General features: G+C 49.9%; 2 pseudogenes; both read left to right on the forward strand.

Annotated features, from left to right (window-relative positions):
* The first annotated feature begins 4,476 nt into the window (after window positions 1–4,476).
* On the forward strand, window positions 4,477–6,202 carry LOC119306715 (annotated as a pseudogene).
* Window positions 6,203–7,394: 1,192 nt separating this feature from the next.
* LOC119310576 lies at window positions 7,395–10,002 on the forward strand (annotated as a pseudogene).
* Window positions 10,003–23,242: the final 13,240 nt, after the last annotated feature.

Raw genomic sequence — 23,242 nt, forward strand, 5'->3', positions numbered from 1 at the left:
GATTGTTCAAAAAAAAAAGCCTGTACATGAGCCTGCTACTGTATGTAGTGCCGATCAGGAGCAGGACAGTGCATTGGTCGTTTTTTAGCCTAGGGAAATTTCAAGGGAGTAGCCGTTTTACTAGAAATTGCAATTCTGAATAATGTGGTGATCCGTGTGACTTTCTGACGTATTTGGTGGTTCAACCTATTTGCTGTTGTGAATTGATTCCGATGGAGGAGCCCTTCAGTTATCTGCAAGGTTCACAACACCGGACCGGATCGAGTAATAGATAGGGCTGAACATGCAAAGAAGGGTCCTGCGTTAATAGATGCAGAGCAAGAAAATTACAAGGCCCCGCGATCTCATTCCTTCTATATGGTGCAGCAACTGGAAGGCGTAGGAGTGGCTACCAATTTCAGAACTATGAAACTACAGATGCCCAGTACTGAAGCATCAGAAACATTTGAGTGTCCAACATTTTATATCAACCAAGGCTTATCATCAGTTGGGTTGGGGGACTACTTTGAAGTTGATTCTGGTACAACGTACCCAACATCGGATATGGTGCAATCTGATAAAATTCATGTTGCTACTGTTCAGATATGTGAGCAGAGTATTCCTCAGAGCTACAAGAGCTTGCGGTCTTACTCCTGTACTATGGTGCAATTCAGAGATGAGTTTTCCCTTCTAGCCTTGTTTGACTACGACACTAGTGGCAGGTTTTGAATTTCAGTTTCAGAAAAAATTCAGCAACAAAATCACCGAAATTTAGTGAATTTCAGTTTGCGTTTCGGCAAAAGGCTGAAATATTCACCTGAAGTCATTTAAATATGGAACTTTTTGAAATCATTTTGAAAATTATTTCAATTCATGTGTACTACTGCAATTGCTGAAATAGTATGGCCGAAAGGTAATTATTTCAGTGACTGCTGAAATTCAGTAACAAAATCACCGAAATTTAGTGAATTCAGTGTATTACATCGAAATCTCACCCAAAGTGAAAACTACACTCATCTGATGAAAAGGCACATGGGGATCCCTCCAGGATGTGATACATGTTATGGTGAGTACGAATTATCACTCCTAATTGCCCTCGATTTCAACTTCAGCAACATGAAGCTAATTGTTAGAATAAATCCGAGGCATATCATTGATCATCCGAGGACCAAGCAATCACAGGAGCACGACACCGAGATTTGTTAATGAGGTTCATCGATATGGCTACATCCCCGGGGCTTGACTATGGGCGCTCCTCCCCATGACACCGCTACAATACCGCACACCGGCCACCCGGGCGCCGGCACAAGCCGCCGGCTCCCCCTTGCGCGCCTGTGCTATTATGTTGGCATAGGTTACATCGTGTGTCTACCCCCGCTATATAAGAGAGGCCTAGGATACAAGTGTCCTATTAGGACACGACTCCATATCCTATCTAAACACAATACTACTACAAGTCCAACTGTAACCTACCTTGTACACTATATTCGACACAACTCTAACAAACTCCACCTTGGCGAATATTCTCCACCACCTTGAGTTCGTTCATGCGTCAAACTTCCATGTACATTGAACTTGAGCTTATCCCATGAGCACCGTTGCTACTCCAAAGACTCCATGTGACTCCACCTGCAACTTGTAGTCCCTTCTTTTCTTGACCACGGTCAACACTCGAGCACAATTAAGTTCCTTGTTATTCTAGTCCATGCTCCCAACTTACAGAGTATCCGTCAACGCCATCACACACCGATCACTGACCCGCGTGAAAGTGAACAACTCACATATTGGGTGTCACACATAAGAGTCACCTGAACTCAACATCACCGCTCCTTTCTTGACCGCCTGTCTGAAACTTGAAGAAATTTCACCGTTGCTTGTAGTCATCCCGAGTCAAATTCGCAGTTGTCTCACCACATGTATGACCACCAGAGCCCTGGCCCGTCTCCATGTCCCGTGCATACCGCACGCCTCGCCGCTATTACTGCGTCGAGCCTCCGCTGTCCCGGTCGAGTCTCAAGGTCGCAAACCCACACCACTCAACCCCCACTGCAGAGTACCACCGATCATCACCGACCGATGACGAGTTTCACGCTTCCATCAGACCACTGAGCTCCAGTCCGAACTACGTGCCACTCGCTTTTCCCATCCGCTGAATAGGCTTCGATTCTGTGGATCCTTACACCGTAGCCCCTCAATCCAGCTCCACCTTCAACATGACTCCATGGTAGATGATCAATCCACCATCGCGTCCCGTCGACTTCAAGCTCACATGTGCACCGTCTTGAATCAACCCCACGCCATAGTCTTGTCGAAGTCACACAAGCCCTCAGGTCTGCGCCACGTGCTTTCATGCCCCAGAAGTCGGTCACCATCAGCATCACGCTCCTACGTCGTCGTCGCCGATCCCACCACCGTCTTCTGTTTCAACCGACTCACGTCGATCCGTCAGACTGTCCAGTCCGACCCAGCCGAACTTGTTCAACTGCAACGACACGCTTCAAGGCTCCCCAAGCCATCACCGTGACCACCCTCATCCATGCACAAATGTGTACCAAAAAAGAAACCAAAGCAAAGTCCCTGTAGCCTTCCCATGTGAACATACCAAATCAGATCAATAAAGCTAAGCTAGCTCAAACTCCTGATTCATCACACGTCTGTAGCTGGGCTTTCCCTTTCTTTTCCTTTTCCATAAAAGCATCACGATCTGACTAAGCCTTTGTGCCATATATATTTTTTCAAACAAATCTCCGGCTGCACGCGTTCCACAAATATAGTATAGCTGCACCTGCACGCCTCGGCCTTGACCTTTTGCCAAAACGCCTGAGCGTCTCAGCCTGTCACCTCTCTGCAACTGGGGCTTTGACCCCAGCGAGCCAGCCCCGCATGGGCCGGCCTGCCCAAGAGCCAGCCTACGTGCGCCACCGCCGCTTGCACGCTCCACACGCGTCTCAGCCACCATCGGATCTGGCCGCTTGCCGATCAATCCGAGTCGCCGAACAGTGCCTCGGCATCTGGCTTCCTGAGTCCTCACGTACGGCCGCGCACACGTCGCTGGTTCGACCTGCTGCTTGCTACAGATGTTTCCGATTGCAATTTGAAGATTACGACGACCAATCTGCTTCCTAACCGTAACTCGCCGAAGACGTTTGCTCCGGTATTACGACCACTATCCGCAGAACTCTGTTGATGTTCTTCAACCTCTAGATCAACTCAACCGCCTCCCGGACCTTGTCAACCTTGCTCATGATACCACTTGTTAGAATAAATCCGAGGCATATCGTTGATCATCCGAGGACCAAGCAATCACAGGAGCACGACACCGAGATTTGTTAACGAGGTTCACCGATATGGCTACATCCCCGGGGCTTGACTATGGGCGCTCCTCCCCATGACACCGCTACAATACCGCACAACGGCCACCCGGGCGCCGGCACAAGCCGCCGGCTCCCCCTTGCGCGCCTGTGCTATTATGTTGGCATAGGTTACATCGTGTGTCTACCCCCGCTATATAAGAGAGGCCTAGGATACAAGTGTCCTATTAGGACACGATTCCATATCCTATCTAAACACAATACTACTACAAGTCCAACTGTAACCTACCTTGTACACTATATTCGACACAACTCTAACACTAATTGAGACTCTGCTATCAGTCCTAGTCCAGCTTTGCATACAGGTAGCTCTTGTCCTGATTTCCATTCACCAGTTCTTCATGAGATGCGGTTTTGTACTTGGAGCATCCTGGGGTGAGGGAAGATGCGGCGCATGAGGGATGGATCCGCCCTGCCGCCACCATCCCGGGGCGCGGCGCGGCTTCACCAGCCGTCCCGACGTAGAGGTAGCGGGCCGAGGAGGGCCTTCCCAGTTGTGGCGGCTAGGATTTCCCCGTGTCACCAGAGGAGGGCGACGTGGGGGACGCCTGGTTACTCCAACTGCTCCTTAGGACATGACCAGTCTAGATGACAAATTGGATGGTGTTTTCGAACTAGGGACGTGACTGTTGGCGAAGGTGTTGTGCAACCAGACAGTGACCTTGCACTAATTTACTTGTTCAAACCATGCATTGTTCTACGGCATGTTTTCTAAATGTACTTAATAATTCCATAAAGAAAACGAACAAGACAATACTCACTCCGTCCCACAATATAAGATCGCTTTTTGCAATCTAACATATAGCAAGAAAAACGATCTTATACTGTATGACGGACGGAGTATTTGATTGAGCAAAGTCCACGACTTACTAATAGTAACGAAATTTACCTTGTTTTCAATTTTTTTAACTAGATCGATCACACTCAAATAAGTTGCACTGAGAAAAGTGTTCGAACCCTTGCATGCGAAGGCATCGAAAAAGTCAGAATCAAGCATCTTAATAACTAGAGCAAAGTGGACTCTCGAGGACGGAGATCACCAAAGTCACAAACAACTTGCCCTTTTTAAATACAGTACTGATTGCTCCTGCTCTGTGCCGGCAAGCAGACACGCAGCTAGCCAGCCATGGCTGTCAAAGGCGAGCAGCAGCCACCGCTGCACATCCTCTTCTTCCCGTTCCTCGCCCCCGGCCACCTCATACCGATCGCCGATATGGCCGCGCTCTTCGCCGCCCGTGGCATCAGGTGCACCATCCTCACCACGCCCGTCAACGCTGCCATCATCCGCTCCACCGTCGACCATGCCAACGACGCGTCCCATGGCACCGGCTGCCCGGCCATCAACATCTCCGTCGTGCCTTTCCCTGACATCGGGGGCCTCCCGCCGGGCGTGGAGAACGGCATGGCCCTTAAGTCCGACGTGGACCGCGAAAGGTTCTTCGAAGCGGCGCAGCTGCTCCGGGAGCCCTTCGAGCGATTCTTGGTTGACAACTGCCCCGACGCCGTCGTGTCCGACAGCTTTTGGCACTGGTCCGCGGACGCCGCCGCGGAGCACGGCGTCCCGCGCCTCGCGTTCCTCGGCACCAGCATGCTGGCGCGGTCCTGCACCGAAAGCATGCTGCGCAACAACCCGCTGGAGGCTGCTCCCGACGACCTCGACGCCCTCGTTCTGCTGCCGGGGCTGCCGCACCGCGTCCAGCTCAGGCGGAGCCAAATGATGATCGACCCGGCGAAGCGGCCTGACCACTGGGCGCTCTTCCAGAGCATCAACGCCGCGGACCAGAGGAGCTTCGGCGAGGTATTCAATAGCTTCCACGCGCTGGAGCCGGACTACGTCGAGCACTACCAAAGGGCGCTCGGCCGGCGAGCGTGGCTCGTCGGGCCCGTCGCGCTCGCCAGCAAGGACATGGCCGGGAGGGGCACGGACGCGCTCTCGCCGGACGCGAACAGCTGCCTACGGTGGCTGGACGCGAAGCCCGCCGGCTCGGTGGTGTACGTCTCCTTCGGCACGCTGACCAGTTCCTCGCCGGCGGAGAATGCGCGAGCTCGCCCGCGGCCTCGCGCTCTCAGGCGTGGATTTCGTGTGGGTGATCGGCGCCGCAACCCCAGCCCCAGACTCTTCAGAGTGGATGCCCGGAGGCTTCGCCGAGCTGATGGCGCGCGGCGACCGGGGCTTCATCATCCGAGGCTGGGCGCCGCAGTTGCTCATCCTAGACCACCCTGCGGTCGGTGGGTTCTTGACGCACTGTGGTTGGAACTCGACGCTGGAGGCCGTGAGCGCTGGTGTGCCGATGGTCACGTGGCCGCGGTATGCAGACCAGCTCCACAACGAGCAGCTCGTCGTGGAGGTGCTCAGGGTGGGTGTCAGCGTCACCGGCGGCAAGGACTACGCGTCTTCCGGGGTGATGATGGGAGAGGCGATCGCTGAATCCATTGTTAGACTGATGGGCGACAGCGAGGAGGGCGACGCGATACGAGAGAAGGCCAGGGACCTCGGCATGAAGGCAAGGTGCGCGGTGGAGAAGGGTGGATCTTCGTACAATGACGTGGGCAGTTTGATGGACGAGTTGATGGCTCATAGGACGGCGTATAGGAACGCCGTGAAGGTTGGAGAAGGCATCCGGCCAACTGGTTGATATTGGTCGCAGGTCACCTGGAATTCCAGAAACGCTATGACCTTCAAGCAACAAAATCATCACACTATTATCACCCTAAGGCGTATCGTCGATGACCTAATGCTCTCGACACACTGGATGAAGAAACCAGTGCTTGGCTGCCTCCTCCTGGCGTTCCTACCTCTTATCACGACTACACGTGCTCATGTAATTCCTCTTTGTAATCAGTCTGACGATGGGTTACAAACTCGAGAAATATATTCAGGTGGGGAGCCCCCCCCCCCCCACCCGCGTTGATTTTTCAAAAAATATATATATAATGCGGGCAGCCAATCGATCTCTTTCTTCCCCAATGGGCTTGCACTCCGATTCGTGTACGCACTCTCCTGTTCGCCCCAAGGCAGAGCGCGGTTACCGTTCCGCCGCCCCCCGCAACCTCCGTGATTACTGTCCTCGCTGTCAATCGTAGTTTCATGCCCGTTGCCGTAGTTCCCCATTGTCGTGTCACAGCCCTCGAACCATCGATGCAGCTCCTCGCCTCCGTCGGTCGTATTAACGGCCATGTTGGTTGCAACGTTTCTTCCGCCGATTGCAGCTTTTGGTCATCACGCGGCACCGGGCGTTCGGCGTCCGCAACCTCGGGACACCATGGACGGGTGCCATGGCTGCATAAAAAGAAGTAGCGAAGTCCCACATCGCTGCCGGTCGCAGCTCCCAGTTGAGCAGCGTCGACTTGCCACTGTCGCTTTGCACGGTTGCAACATCTCAGAAGGCCGGTTTCAGCAGTGACGATTGCTGGTTCCAGCATCCACGCACTAGCGGGTCGCAGCCTTCCAGCTCCGGTTGATAAATATAGGAACGCAAGCATAGGGATGAATGTATATGCATGCATGTGAGCGTCTGCATGTGTGTACTCCCTCTGTTTTTATTTACTCTACATGTTAGATTTGAATGAAGTCAAGCTTCGTAAAATTTGACCAAGTTGATAGAAAACAATATAAACATTTACGATAACAAATCTATATGATGCGAAAGTACATTTAACAATGAATTTAATGATATTGATTTGTTATTGTATATGTTAATATTTTTGTTTATAAACTTTGCCAAAATTTACAAAGTTTGATTTTGACCAAAACTAATACGCGGACTAAATAAAAACAGAGGGAGTACTGTATTTCAAAAAAAAAAACGCAAACATAAAAGAGGGGGGTACAAAACCAACGTACATAGAAAACAGAAGAAGGAATTGAACCTGGAATCTGGAGTTGAGATCGTGAGGGATATAATCTCTTGGCAGCAATTCGGTGGAAAGCTTTCCTATTTTCTCCCGTTGAGTCTTGGTATATATATTCTTCCGGCGACGGCGAGTAAGGGTTCAGCTAGACATACACATCTTTTTCCAGCAACAGCGCGTCCTCTCACCACCATGGCCTGCCGCCTCGCCCTCTCCAAGGTCCTTCCTTTTCTTTTCCTTGACTTGTGTTTTTCCCATGGTTTCGGCAGATCTTGGGTGCAGGACGATCCAGGAGGCTCTCCAGATTGATACGACTATATATGCCACACCAGATTGACTCCAGTAGCCATGATCGATCTTTGTGTGTGCTTGTGTCACAGGCTGCAAGGCATCTTGCCAAGGATAGATGGGCACACGTGATCCACACTTCTTCTTCCCGGGAACCTGCTGCAGCCGCAACTATTAGCACAGGTATGTATATATGTAATGTATATGAGCCTGTTTTCGGTCATACATACAGTTAGACCTCTTTGATTTTTGACTGCTGCCATGAAGGAGAGGGACTAACATAATAACTATGTTTAATGCAGGTAGCGTCCTTAGCGCAAACTTACAAGCGAGATGCCAGTCGAGCTCTGTCCGTCACAACGCGCGGGGCCTGCACTCTCGCGCTGCTTCTAGCACTAATCCAGAGAGAGTTGTGCAGGCCTTCGAAAGCCAGAACTCCACCCCGGCTCTCTCTGAGTACATCAAGGCCCTTGTCAGTCTCCAAACCCAAGCTCGAGGTAGCCGCCCTTTTCCTTTACCGACCAATCGCTATTTTCTACCCCATGCATAAACGGCATGCGATTTGTTCCATGACTTGTCTTCTTCGTGTGGGCGAATTCTCCACGCACTGCTAATTTAGAACGTGGTTGCAGCAGAGGAAGGCCAGTTCAGCAAGGAGCTTTGGCGTACCTTTCGGGCCATCGCAGTCACTGGCCTCGTAATCTATGCCGGCATGACTAGGCTTGACAGGGTGAACGAGCAAGGCCTTGATGGTTTGGAAGAAGATGAAGATCGTGACCCTGATGATCTTGAAGAAGAAGAAGATGAAGATTGCGACCATGATGATCTGGAGGAAGATGAAGATGATGAAGATTATGACAGCGATGATTCAGAAGAGGAAGAAGAGCATGACTGTGATGATACAAAATGTAGTTTTGACGGTGTGAATGAAGTGGCCCCAAATCTGGGCACCAAATTCAGTGATGTCAAGGGGGTTGACGAAGCCAAAGCTGAGCTTGAGGACATTGTTCACTATCTACGAGATCCCAAGGTGAGATCATTAACTAACAAAACGGCATGCATGGGCTACAATTCAATTCTCTTTTTTCTTAATGCTGATCAGAGTTGTTAACCTAGCATACTTAATTTGCAGCGTTTCACGTGCCTTGGTGGCAAGCTTCCAAAGGGTGTTCTGCTTGTGGGCCCACCTGGCACAGGGAAGAGAATGTTGGCAAGGGCTGTGGCTGGGGAAGCCGGCGTCCCATTCTTTGCGTGCAGTGGCAGTGATTTCGAGGAGATGTATGTGGGTGTTGGGGCTAAGAGAGTGAGGGAGCTCTTCGGCGAAGCAAAGAAGCAATCTCCTTGCATAATATTTATCGACGAGATTGATGCCATTGGAGGCCGCAGAAACCCGGAAGATCCAACTTGTTACAGGCAAACCGTGAACCAGCTGCTTTCTGAGATGGATGGCTTCAAGCAAAATGATGGGATCATTGTGATTGCGGCGACCAACTTCCCGCAGTCACTTGATAAAGCCCTCCTCAGGCCTGGGCGTCTTGACCGTCAAATTCATGTCCCAATTCCAGATGTCGAGGGCAGACGTCAGATCCTCGAGGCTTATATGTCAAAAGTACATACTACCACCCCGTCCAAAAATATAAGGCGTCTTTGCCATCTCCATTGCAACACTGACCTTTTCTCCATGATTGTATTGTAGGTCCAAGCCAGCAAGGATGTGGATCTGATGACCATTGCAAGGGGGACACCTGGATTCTCTGGTGCAGACCTCTCAAACCTGGTGAATGACGCTGCTCTCAAGGCAGCCAAGGATGGGGCGGAAGCTGTTATGATGCATCACATTGAGTATGCCAAGGACAGGATCATGATGGGAAGTGAACGCAAGTCAGCAGTGATACCTGATAACTGCAGGAAGCTTACCGCGTACCGTGAGGGGGGGCATGCCCTTGTTACCATCCACACGGATGGCGCTCGACCTATCCACAAGGCCACCATTGTTCCCAGGGGAGATGCTCTAGGCATGGTGACACACCTGCCAGAGGAAGAAGATGCGTATACAAAAACGAGGAAGCAAATGCTGGCGAGATTGGATGTCCTCATGGGACGCCGGGTGGCCGAGGAGCTTATATTTGGAGAGAGTGAGGTGACCGCTGCCGCCTCCTCTGATCTAAGCCAGGCGACGCAGCTGGCAATAGACATGGTCACTAGGTATGGTATGGGCGGGCAGGCCGGCCTTGTTTCCTACGGTGACGATGGTGGCAGCTGTGTGAAGAGGACGGCCATGAGGGGGCTGCAGACATCCCATGTCGATGAGGAAGTGAAGCAGCTATTGGACAAGGCTTACAAGAATGCGAAAACGATTCTCACGACGCACATCAATGAGCTTCATGTGCTAGCCGGCGCCCTCCTTGAGCATGAAACTCTCACCGGGGACCAGATCAACAAACTAGTATATAGGCAAGTAAACGGCCTTAACAATAGTCAACAGAATCAGGAAACGCCTCCTTCACCCTAAAAGGTAAGAGGCAAAACAGTTTTGTCCTAAGAGCAATATTTTCTTTTGCTTATGCATGGCTTTTGTGAGAATGCTATGTATTTTGCATCGTTGTTTTTGATTCAGTAAAAACACTCATGCTTTTGGATCTTAGAGACTTTGAAGCACCCCAACATACTAGTAGGATATCTGTGACTGAGCACAAGGTGTAAATGAAGTTTCAGTGGCAACACCTGTACATATGGCAATATCACAAAATGCATCATGTGTTTGTAACTATACCCTGTTACCCACGTCAGCTTCTTCAAAAAAGTTATAATTCCAGAGAATGCTTCCATCTTTGTGAGAGTGCAATGCACATTCGTTTCACAATCAGCTTATCTCCCCATCAAGAGTATTTAACGAAAAACTACCACAATTCGTGAAACCGTGCCCACAAACTACCACTTTACAAATTTGTACCGAAAACTACCACTTTCTTGCTAATTTTTCCCTAAAAACTACCATGTCTATAAATCGACCGTTTCGTCCATTTTAAACGCGCTTAGGTCCACTTTACAAATGCAATCAGGTCCCTACAATTTTTTTAAAGCGATCGTGTCCCTGCTCGAGTATATTTAATGAAGCATGCATCTACATAAATGCTCCTATATGTATTGCCTATTTTGTGTGTGACGAAAACTATATGTATTGACTCGTCGTGACCCAATTTCCTAAAAAATGTAAAAAATACGTATATGCACTACAATTTACTTTTAAAGGGTCCATTTAAAACATGGTGCTGCTACGCTAAAAAAAAGATCCGCGGCCAACTGTCCCCTACTACAGTTGCAACACAATTCATGTTGCAGGAAATTTATGCAAGACAGGTCATGTCGCAGAAAATTTTACAACATAGGTCAAGTTGCAGATTTTTTTTCAACGGAGATCTTGTCATATAGTTGCAATAGAGATCTTGCTACAGTTTTTCTGCAACAAAGGTCTTGTTTCAATTCTTTTTTGCAACAGATATCTTGTTGCAATTTTAAAAATCTGCAATGAAGATCTCGTTGCAATTTTAATTTTTTGTGGTGGAGGTCTTGTTACAACTCTTTTGGCAACAGAGACATTGCTGCAGAAAGTTACTGTAGCAGACATCGAGCCGCAAACAGTGACACGCGCAGCACGCCGAAAGCATTTTCCTTAAAATAAACTTATTTGTTTATTTAAAAAGCATTGTGGCATACTTTATTAAATGAAAATAATAGTTACATCGTCCATCAGTTTATAAAAAAACAAAAAATTAGGGGATTCATCAACCCAGTTACAATTCACTAGTAGAACGCACGTACATTGCTACGGGCTACAATGTATATAAATGAATCACATAAATTATTAAGATCATCTGTAATATTTATACTCTCTCAAACCTTCGGGCATATTCGGACATCAAACGGAAGTCCAACAGGCTCCTCAAAATTCAAACAGTAAGGCTCCCCAAATCTAGCCCATATGTGATAGAGAAAAGTGGTTGTCTGAACTATCCGCCATGTTATTTTCAACACGAGTTCCCAACATAAAAAAACCCACTCCACGACGCACACTTTCTTTTTTCTGTCGGACCATCCCCTTCCCACTCAGTTTCCCGCCATAGCGAGGCATTTCTCACTGGAGCCCTCTCCTTCAACACCGAATGCACCCAACTCACCTTCTTCATGGCGCCCTCTCTTCTTTACACCAAACTTCCCGTTTGACACGAAAAAGGAAAGATGCGTTCATACAAAAGATAGAGGGGTTACGTATAAGCGTCTCCCTTCACCGGGGAACAGAAAGTTGCGGGCGATGGCAATGTACACATTACACAAATACAAAAAAGAAGAACAAAAAAAGGTGAGGCCTGTTGGCGTGGCCAAAGTGATTAAGCGATCGTGGTCTCCTGGTTTCCGGGGGCCTCGGAAAGCCCCCGGTTAATTACTCCCGCCGATAGTACCGCAGGACACCTCCGATTAAGCTGCGCAGTTGTTGTCTTCGGTCTTCGCTTCGCATTCCTCATGCATGGTGGTGGTGGTGGTGTGTGTGGCAGCAGCAGAGTCCGTGTACCACGCGTGGTAAACACGCCCTCGAAAACATGGCCTTTGCTCTGGCCACGCCCGCCTATGCCGTCTTGCCTCGTCGGTATTGAGCGGCGTCGATGTTGTTTGAGTTGGGTAGCATGCATGATTGGGCTTGTCTTGGACGTCGTTGATGGCTTTGTAGCTTCGCCGGATTTGCGAGGGGTATGCCCCGCAGGAGTAGACATCGGAAGGAGAAAAATGGATGGATGGACGTGCGGCATATGGAGTGCACACATCTGTCGATGACCGCATACTCCGCCGCCAATAGCAGGGGAAGTCGCGACCTTGCGCTGCTCGGCGTGGCGGACGCCGTCGGGTAGGCCACATGCCGATGAGCACGCACGGCTGTCACGGAGCACCAACGGTGATGCCGAGCATGCCGCTTGGATGGACGCGTCCGGACTGGGAGCTGCTACCCGTGAGCGGACCTCGGCCTGTGCGACACGTGTTCGTGCCTGAGAAGATGGAGGTCGCGAGATACGCCTAAGCGTGTCCCGGCACCAGTCGGGTGATGGCTCCGCCGCCATAGTTACTATATTGTGCTGAGTCGAACGACAAACATTGCCGAGTCCTGGCACGCCCATGGATCCTCCATGGACCAGTGAGACGGGGGCGAGTGAGGCCTCGCGATGCGGCGGGGCCTTGCCCAGGCACCGCCGGTGGTGTAAGCAGAAGGGGGCACACTAGGTTGCGCCGACTCGAACGGCACGTGTAGTCGAGTCCCGGCAAACCCATCAAGCCACCATGGACCGACGAGACTATGGCGAGTAAGGCCTCGCGATGTGGTGGAGCCTTGCCCAGGCACTGCCGATGGTGTAGTAGACGGGAGGCCACGATGCGCGCCCGTGATGAAGAAGAGGGAGGCCACGAGATACGCCTAAGCATGTCCCGGCCCCAGTCGGATGATGTCTCCGCAGTTATAGTTACGACGTTGACTCGTCGAGCACCACGCCGCCGCCAACGAGTCAAACGGACTGTTTCGCCAAGTCCCAGCCAGTCCTTGGCGTCTCCATGTTTCGCCGAGTCTCGGCCAGTCCTTGGCGTCTCCATGGACTGGCGAGAGGGTCGCAAGTGAGTCCTCGTGGTGCAGCGAAGCTTTGCCCAGGCACCGCCGGTGGTGTAGGTAGAAGGGGTGGTGTGCTAGATCATGCCGAGTCGAACGACACGTGTCGCCGAGTCCCAGCATGATGGTGTTGCTGGCGGACTCGGCGGTGGAGAGTGCACCGTCGACTGTGCACGGGGCAGCGGTAGTTGGCGATGAAGAGAGGATGCGCCGGGGGCTACGACAGCCCGACGCCGAGGGCTACGACAGCCCGGTGCGTCATCGCCGGTGGTGAGCCTGGCGTGAAGGGGTCGTCGAGGGTTGCACAACGAAGGGCAACCCCGGCGCATGGTCGCCGGTGGTGAGTCTAGCGTGATAGGGTCGACGGGGGCTGCACATTTTTTTTGAAAAGGGGAAAGACCCCGGCCTCTGCATCATCATGATGCACACAACCATTTATATTAAATCGGGGGCTGCACATGAAGGGTAACCCGGCGCATCGACGCCGGTGATGAGCCCGGCGTGAATGGATTGCCGCGGGTTGAACACGAGAGGCAACCCCGGCGTCGTCATCTTCAAAGCAGGCCGGGGTGTGGGGATCACCAGCGTTGAGTGCGCCAGGACTAGGCAAGAACGGTAACCCCCACACCCCGTCTTCAGGAGCATCAAGGGCCATCTCCAGCGGTCGGCCTCGTCCCCGGCCGTGTGGCCGCAGCTCCGGGCGCCATCGAGAGAGATGCAGATAGACGCAAGAGATGGGATACGAGTGAAAGATTAGTCCCGGTCCTTACCTTGAGAGAAAATGATCGGCATGATACCGAACTCCGTTAGCCGCTCCGGTAAGCCTCGTCCGGCTGCTTACGGAGAGTCTCGGCCGCCTGCGCCTCCTCCTCCTCTCCTGCTGCGTCTGCGTGAGGGAGGTGGCTCCCTGGTGGGTGCTTCGTGCCCCCTCTTTGGCCGTGCGTGCCCAGGTATTAGGCGGATGGAGATGGTTGGGCGCTGGGCGCCGTTGCCGTTCCGATTTTCTTGGTTAAGGTGAGTGTACTGTTACATCTGCTGACACGCTTTGTTGGTTGAAGGGGTGATATGACATAATCTGTTACTATGTGTCTATCATTTTTCTTGCAAGAGACGGATCGATATTTTCTGCACTGCTAAGCACAATACAGCTAGAATTTTGAATAGTGTGATCTAGTCGTTCTGTTTCTGTAGCCCTTATATGTGACCGTATATGGCATAGTTTGACCATTTTAACCAATTCTCTTGGAGCTGTGACTGTGAAACACTTATCCTGGATCTTCACACTTAATAGTTCATTATGCTGATGTGCTACCATGATGCAGTTTATCATGTCAAACAATTTTATACCATTTCTTCGATATCCCTTTGCTGCATAGTTACATCAGTCACGAGCTGGAATCTGCATTTGAGAAAACACATTGACTGGAAGTTTTCAATTCAATCTTCAGATATGAACTCATGGTCCTGTTGTGTGGGTTCAATAAATCTCAACTTGCTACTAATCTTATTGAGTATTGAGCCAAAAGTATTACTAGAAATCACATGTTCTCCATGACTGGTAATCTTGGTAGCACAGTGCTTTACATGTTCTATTAACTGGTCGAAACTGTTGTGCTAGCTAGTTCTCTTTGAACTTGCAGATATTGCTTTCTCTGTAGTTTTTCCCCTCGTGATTACGAGTAGCCAAAATCGGCTCCGCTGATGAGTTTGTTGCTATGCAGATTTCAGTCGAGCGCTCAATGTGGCTGCAAGCAAACTGCTACTCCTTGACAATTGTGTCGTTCATTTGCAAAACGCAAGGAATTAATCACGTGATGTTGAGCTACTGCAACGGTGTTTGGTAAAATATGTACATCATCCTGTGAAATATTGTTGATGAGAAGAGCCTGTTCGAGTTTGATTGGCCTCTGGTTGTCCATTTAAGGCTTCAATAATGCTCGGTAGCACATTCGTGCTGAACCAATATGTTAGGTTTTTCTTCAGAGATTCCCATGGCTTGTGTGCTCTATGCGCCCCTGTGAAAATTCTCACACTTTGTTCTTCTCTTTTGGTGGGTACCATCACAATGTTGTGTACTAATGCGCAAAGTTGAACCCTGCGAATGCGATGGCATGGCAGTATGGCAGCTGCTATATACGTACCTGGGAAGTAGATATGCAATTTCTTTCCTGCAAATTTGAATTCTAGCTCCCGCAAAAAAAAAATGAATTCTAGCTTGATGAGTGTATATGATTTTCGGCTGGCATAAAATCGCGACGGACGCCAGGCCGCTGTATCTCAGCAATTTTATTTATGACGATAGAACCATGTGAAGTCAGGTTATTAGCCGAACTTTGAGCGTTCGGGTTCATATCTAAGACTAAGGTGCATTCAGCTTCAACATACTCCCTCTGTTGTAAAATAGATGACTCAACTTTATACTAACTTTAATACAAAGTTAGTACAAAGTTGGGTCATCTATTTTGAAACGGAGGGAGTAAGTCCGACACCTTCACCGCTTGGAAGCAGCTCAACTCCTTCCTCCGCAACGTGGTTCAAGGTGATTTACGGACGCCCTCGTCAACGCCAGCGAACACGATTAACACAGATGGGCTTTGCCACGTCAAGCATATTTGAGTTCAATACCGATTCATACGCTGGACTGGAATATACATATAGCTTTTGCTTCGTGCAAAACTGTCGCATCCCTAGTTTTGGTATGACCTAGACTAGCTAGTTATTTGTGCATCATGTTTAAATTCCATTGAATTCTGAAATGGGGATTTGTGAAACCCTCAGAATCATTTCTGAAGACCTAGATAAAAATTGTTCCAAAAAGGTCCAAGAAAATACTCATGTTGCTCTCTGAAAATATTGGACAAAGATAAAAATCAAACCAATATTTTTAGGAGCTCATAACTATTCATTTTGGGCATTTGGAATTAATGCATAATTATTTGCATTGGATATATAATTGTTATATACATAATATATGTCCAAAAATTATGCCATTTATAAAGGAGCTCTGAAATAATATAACTAGCTCCCATAAAAATTGGCATAAGAAAATAAAATGGTTTAGTATTTTTTTAAACCAAACAAATGTCAGAAAATAGAAAAGGAAAAACAAAACAGGAGAAGACTTACCTGGCGCTTAGCTCCTGTGCTGGCCCAGCACTGTGCGGCCTGGCCGGCCCAGTTGGCCAGCCCGGCCCACCTGTCCCCCCCCCCTCCTCTGTCGTCTTCCTCCCCGACAGGAGGACGGGCGCGTGCCCGACGCGCGCACCGCCGTGCCGCGCCACCTCCTCCCTCCCTGCCTGCCTGTCCTCCCCCTCGTCGCTCTGGATGATCCCGCGCGACGCCACGCACGCCCCGTACCCCTCTCACTCTTCCCCTGATCCTCTCCTCTCCTCTCCCTCGCTTTCTCTCTCACGCCCGAGCACCACCGTCGCCGCTGCTCGCTGTTGCCGCGCCCAACGCCACGGCCTCGCCTCTCCGACGAGTCCACGAGCATCTCTGCGACTCCCTCGTCCTCTCCATCGAGTCACGCGATGCCGGACGCTCTGCATCGCCGCCACCAACGTCGTCTTCGCCTCCGGCCGCCCGAGATCGCCGACGAAATTCCGGCCACTCCAGCCCTTCCCCGAGCTCGCGCACGACGCCATCGAGACCACCGTGAGCATCTCCCCGTTTCCCCTTTCTTCTCCCCCTCATTCCCGCGCCGTAGCTCCCGTTCCCCACCATGGCCGAAGCCATCACCGCCGCAGCATGTCGCCGCCGTCGCCCTGGCCACCGCAGCCGCAACCGAGCGCGCCAACGTGCTCCTGGTGCCGCGAGGGTGCCGCAGAGCCCCTCGGGTGGCCTCCCCGTGCCCTCCAGCCCTCTGCCGCTCGAGCCCGAGCTCCGGCCGCCGCCGCGAGCTCTGCTCCGGCGAGCTCCAGCCTCCCCGGCTCCTCCCCCCTGCCCCACTGGATGCGCGCGAGCACCAGCTCCTCGGAGATGGTCTCCGCCGTCCGAATGGACGCCGAACGGCGTATCTCGAGCCCCTCCGCCGTGTTCGGCCTCGCCGGCGGCTAAACGCCGGTGGGGTTGACCGCTTTGACCGCGCCGGCCTGTCAGGTGGGTCCGGCTCGTCAGGTGATTAGCTTAAGCTAATCACCACCTAATCTAACCCCCCCTGACACTGACAGTGGGCCCCGACGCCCTAATCCTTTATTTAAGATAAAACTAACCCCCTGTTTAACCCGTGTCACTGACGTATGGACCCCAAGCGTCAGGTTTGACCCTAGTCAGCCGCAGTTGACCAGCTGACATCATGCTGACGTCATGCTGACGCAGTTAGCCATTTTCTGGATTTAAATTAAATCAGGAAATTCCAGAAAATGATTTAAACTTCAAAAAAATCATAAAAATTCAACCGTAACTCAGATTGAAATAATTTATATATGAAAAATTATCAGAAAAATGCAATCTTTCCATCTGTACTAGTTTCATGCATGACAAACCAACTTATACCTACTGTATAAGTGAAAACATGTAAATGGCATTTATAAAGAGCTTACTTGGAGTTGCATTTGAATCCTTGATTCAAATAGACTTCATCCAAATATAATGCTAGCTGCATTAGCACAACCAGCATCACATCTACATGCCATGATCATGCATCATATTGTTGCATATGCTTGTGTTTTGATTGTCGACACCGTTCCTTCTCGATAGGCCCTGCTCCGGAGAGTGTTCCAGAGTACCTGTCTAAGGAGCAGTGCCACGCTTTTGATCTACCAGGCAAGCAAACCCCCTTGTTCATTCCGATACAATCCTACTCTCTCGCTCCTGCTCTCAGTTATTGCATTAGGACAACAACGATTCATCTGCTACTTTGTGTTGCGGTAGTTGAACCCATTCCTCTGCATGACCTGTCATTGCCACAGTAAATAGTTGAAACCCACTAGCATGTGTAGGAGTTGATTGAGCCATGTTGTGTTCCTACCATGCTATGCCTGCTATTGCTTAGAGTTGTGTCAGGTCTGATTCATTGGGAATGAATTGGAGTGTTACGATATGTTCTGATGTTGAGAGTGAAGTGTGTGAACTCTATTTGGTAAAGGTAGCGGTGAGAGGCCATGTAGGAGTACATGGTGGGTTGTCTCACTGGAACCGTCCTTATGCACTGAGTTCTATGTATGTTGTCCAATGACTCGATACTACCACACATTGGGTTCCGGCAACTCGGCCCCTCTCGACTTATTAACCAACTTGATCTCTGTCCAGGAGTCGCAACTAGTTTCTGGTGTTTGTAGGTAGTGCTAATTTTCTACCAAGTGGCACCCAACAGGGTGGGCTTGGGACAGACTAGGCACACGTGGCCTGGTGTACCGAGTGGCACCCGGATGGTGGGCTCGGGAACCTTGCACACATCATTTGGGGCCGTGAGCGAAACCCCGGCCGGATCTCCTTGCGGATGGAACCCGAATAGGCGATAAACCTGGGCTAGAGTCTTGTGTGGTTAGTCAGGTCGTGGCCGACACCCTCGCCAGGCTTCCGCTTGAAGGTTGCCGAGATACATGACGTGTACATGGCGGTAAGTGGCGAGAGCGTGTGTGAAGAAGTACACCCCTGCAGGGTTAACATGATCTATTCGAATAGCCGGGTCCGCGGTTATGGACTTCTTGGATGCTTACATGGTACATAGACAACTTGAAGTGGATACTCTAAAATGCTCAAGACAAATGTGAGTGCTATGGATGGCCTTCTCGTAGGAAGACGGGGATGAATCCATAGTAGTGTATCGTGTGGTGATTAGTGGACTCGTGTGCGCCATATCACCTCAAAGAAGTTCTGGTAGTCGTAGAACAGGATAGCCACAGAGTCAAAGCTGGCTTGCTGCAACTAAACCCCACATTAACCTCTTGATACAAATGCATGTATGATAGGATCTGATGTAAGTCTTGCTGAGTACCTTTGTACTCATGTTGCTTTATTTATGTTTTTGCAGCGGAGACTCCGGTCTTACTAGTGTTCTCGTGGACTTCGACGAGTAGCTTGTACCTCAGCTACGATCTTGATCGGATGTTGTAGATAGTCAGGCTCTTCAGCCTTTTTCATTTGTAGATGTCTATACCCAGACATGTAATGCTTCCGCTTGTTGCTTGTATGCTCTGTATGATGGGTCCTTTGACCCCTGTTTGCAATAAATGCTATGTTGGCTCTTCTGAGCCTTATCTATATGAGTTGTTGAGTTATGCTGTGACGCCATGTTGTACAGCACATACTTGCATGTTATGCGTACGTGTAATGTGTATTGCTATGTGTGGGATCTGACTATCTAGTTGTTTATCCTTAGTAGCCTCTCTTACCGGGAAATGTCTCCTAGTGCTTCCACTGAGCCCTGGTAGCTTGCTACTGCTCCGGAACACTTAGGCTGGCCGGCATGTGTCCTTCTTCGTTCCTGTGTTTGTCCCTTCGGGGAAATGTCACGCGGTGTCTACCGGAGTCCTGTTAGCCTGCTACAGCCCGGTTTACCGGAGTCCTGCTAGCCTAGTTGCTACAGCCCGGATTCACTCGCTGATGACCAACACGTTCGTTGCTGGGTCATCTATGCCTGTCCCTGTAAGATAGTGCCACTTTGGGTTTACGAATAGCCATGTCAGCCCGGGTTCTTTGTCATATGGATGCTAGCGACACTATCATATACGTGAGCCAAAAGGCGCAAACGGTCCCGGGCATGGTAAGGCGACACCCGTGGGAATACCGTGTGTGAGGCCGCAAAGTGATATGAGGTGTTACATGTTAGGTCGGTGTGGCATAGAATCGGGGTCCTGACAGCTTTGGTATCAGAGCCTGACTGCCTGTAGGATTACCAAGCCAAACTGGTCGAAGTTGAGTCTAGAAATTCTTTAGTTATATAAGGGAATTGATTGTGGGTTGGAACGTAAGGCTCTTTTTACTCCTTTACCTCATGGCTTTCTGATCTGAGTCATCCTATCTTTCCTGCGGGGTTAAGGAACTAGGCTTCTCTGCCATCTATCAGGATCACGTGTTACTACTCCGTAGTTCCGTAGGATTGGTTGATCAGAGTCATATCCCAGTTTCGAGTACTTCCGGTGTAGTCTGTTTAGTACTATCTCAAAACCTTGAGTGATGATGATGAGTATGTTACTACCCCATTTTTGGCAGGATGTCTCATTCTGAGCATTTTACTGCCGTTATGCTGCCGGAATCTCCCTAGGAGTTCGAGAGATACTAATTTCCTTATCCTACATTCTATAGCCTATAATTGATGTTGATTCCGTCCCTGGTTTCGTTCTCAGGATGTCATCAAGTTCTATTGTTCGTAGCCAGAACCACGGAGATGGTAGGGATGAGGATTCTCCCGACCAACCTTCATTGGCAGAGTTCATGTTAGAGATGGAGAGGAACAAGCGTGAGTCCAACCGCTTGTTGGCACGTATCGAGGAGAACACCACACATGAGTTCAAAGGGTCTATAACCATTCATGACTTCATTCGCTTGCACCCACCTACCTTTCATCATTCCATCGAGCCACTCGATGCAGATGACTGGCTCTGTAGCATCACTCATAAGTTGCGTTCCGCGAACGTAGCTGAAGATGACAAGATCACCTATGCCACATACCACCTGGAAGGTCCTGCTAGTCTTTGGTGGCAGAACTATGAGGCTATGCTTCCAGCTGGCCAGATTCCTACCTGGAGGGATTTCATTGAGGCTTTTCGCGAGCATCACATTCCTGAAGCCCTCATCGATCGCAAGAGAGAACAGTTCTGTAGTCTCACCCAGAGTAAGATGGCTGTTGATGCTTACAGTAGAGAGTTTGAGAACCTCGCTCGCTATGCCACAGAAGAAGTGTCCACGGACGCCAAGAAGCAGGCTAGGTTTCGGAAGGGTCTCAACCCCAAGTTGCATCGTGATCTCCACCTACATCATTGTGATACATTCCAAGCTCTTGTGAACAAGGCCATTAATGTAGAGACAGCTCAACTCACTTACGAGGAGTCTCGTAAGCACACCCGTGATTTGGGATCTTCTTCCGGTTCTGGTCTTCAGAAACGCCGGGTTTGGGTTCCAAACTCCGTTCCTCCTTCCGGATATGCACCGAGACCATTTTATGTGGTGCCTTCACCAGCTCAGTCCTATGTTCCACCCAGGCCTACTGGTAGACCGCTTGTCAGTGCGGGTCCACGTCCAACCTTAGGGACTCGCTTCACATGCGGGAAGCCAGGACACTATGCACGTGACTGCTCTCAGGCCAGTTATGCTCCACCCCAGCCCGAGAAGACCGTTGGTTGTGTTAAGCCATCAAGCAAGATGATCAGTGCCAAGCCAGCCCCCACTGAACGTGGATGTGTGCATCACGTCTCAGCTAAAGACGCTCATGATGATCCGGATGTCGTTCTTGGTACACTCCTTGTCAATTGTCATCCAGCATCGGTTCTATTCGATACTGGAGCATCTCACTCCTTCATTTCTGAAGGCTATGCTCGTTTGCACGACATGTCATTTTGTGACATGCCAACTCCGCTTGAAATCCAAACCCCAGGGTCTAGATGGCAGACCACCAGAATCAGCCATGGTAATGAAATCCTTGTTGATAGACTTGTATTCCTTGCATCACTTGTAGCCCTCAAGTCCTCAGATATTAACATCATCTTGGGTATGGACTGGATGACAGCTCATCATGCCAAGATTGATTGTTACACAAGATCTGTTCAGCTTACACACCCATCCGGCAAGATAGTCACTGTCTCCACCAGAGTTGCAAAGCGTCAGCTCTATTCTCTTAATGCCAGCCCTCTTCCAGACCTTGAAGATATCCCGGTAGTCCATGACTTTCCGGATGTCTTTCCAGAGGAACTACTAGGTGTTCCACCTGACAGAGATGTAGAGTTCGTCATAGATCTTATTCCAGGAACAGCTCCAATCTCCACGAGACCTTACAAGATGGCACCCTTAGAACTAGCCGAGCTTAAGAAACAACTTGATGAGTCCTTGCAAAAGGGTTTCATCCGTCCTAGTTCTTCTCCCTGGGCTTGCCCCGTCCTCTTTGTCAAGAAGAAGGATGGTACGGATCGGATGGTTGTAGATTATCGTCCCGTTAATTTGGTCATGATAAAGAACAAGTATCCGCTCCCCAGGATCAACGACCTGTATGATCAGCTCGCTGGATCCTCAGGCTTTTCCAAGATGGATTTGAGGTTAGGCTACCACCAAATCAAGATCAAAAATGGGGACATTCCCAAGACAGCTTTTGTCACTCGTTATGGCCAGTACGAGTACACCGTCATGTCCTTCGGCCTAACCAACGCCCCAGCCACCTTCTCCCGCTTGATGAACTCGATCTTCATGGAGTACTTAGATAAGTTCGTCGTGGTTTACCTCGATGATATTCTTATTTACTCGAAGAATGAGGAAGAGCATGCCGAACATCTTAGACTTGTGTTAGAAAAACTCAGAGAGCACCGCCTTTATGCCAAGTTCTCCAAGTGTGAATTTTGGTTGCCAGAAGTGACCTACCTAGGCCACGTGATCTCTGGTAAGGGCATTGCTGTCAATCCCGAGAGAGTTAAGGCCGTTCTCGATTGGACTCCACCTGAGACCGTTAAACAAGTTAGGAGTTTCCTTGGTCTAGCCAGCTATTGTCGCCGCTTTGTTGAAAACTTCTCTAAAGTGGCCAAACCTCTCCGGAACTTCTCAAGAAAGATAAAAAGTTTGAGTGGTCCCCACAGTGTGAGTACAGTTTTCAGGAACTGAAAAGACACCTGACTTCTGCTCCCATACTTGTGCCACCGGATTTCACAAAGGACTTTGTTATCTACTGCGACGCCTCACGACAGGGACTAGGTTGCATTCTTATGCAGGATCGTCATGTGATTGCCTATGCATCTCAACAGTTGCATCCACATGAGGAGAATTATCCTACACATGATCTAGAGCTTGCAACCGTAGTCTATGCACTCAAGACCTGGCGACATTACCTTCTTGGTAAACGTTGCGAGATCTACACCGATCACCAGAGTCTCAAGTATATCTTCACCCAACCAGATTTGAACCTTAGGCAAAGACGTTGGTTGGAGTTGATCACAGATTATGATCTAGGGATTACCTACAC

This window comes from Triticum dicoccoides, chromosome 5B (assembly GCF_002162155.2).
Source record: "Triticum dicoccoides isolate Atlit2015 ecotype Zavitan chromosome 5B, WEW_v2.0, whole genome shotgun sequence".
Classification (NCBI taxonomy): Eukaryota; Viridiplantae; Streptophyta; class Magnoliopsida; order Poales; family Poaceae; genus Triticum; species Triticum dicoccoides.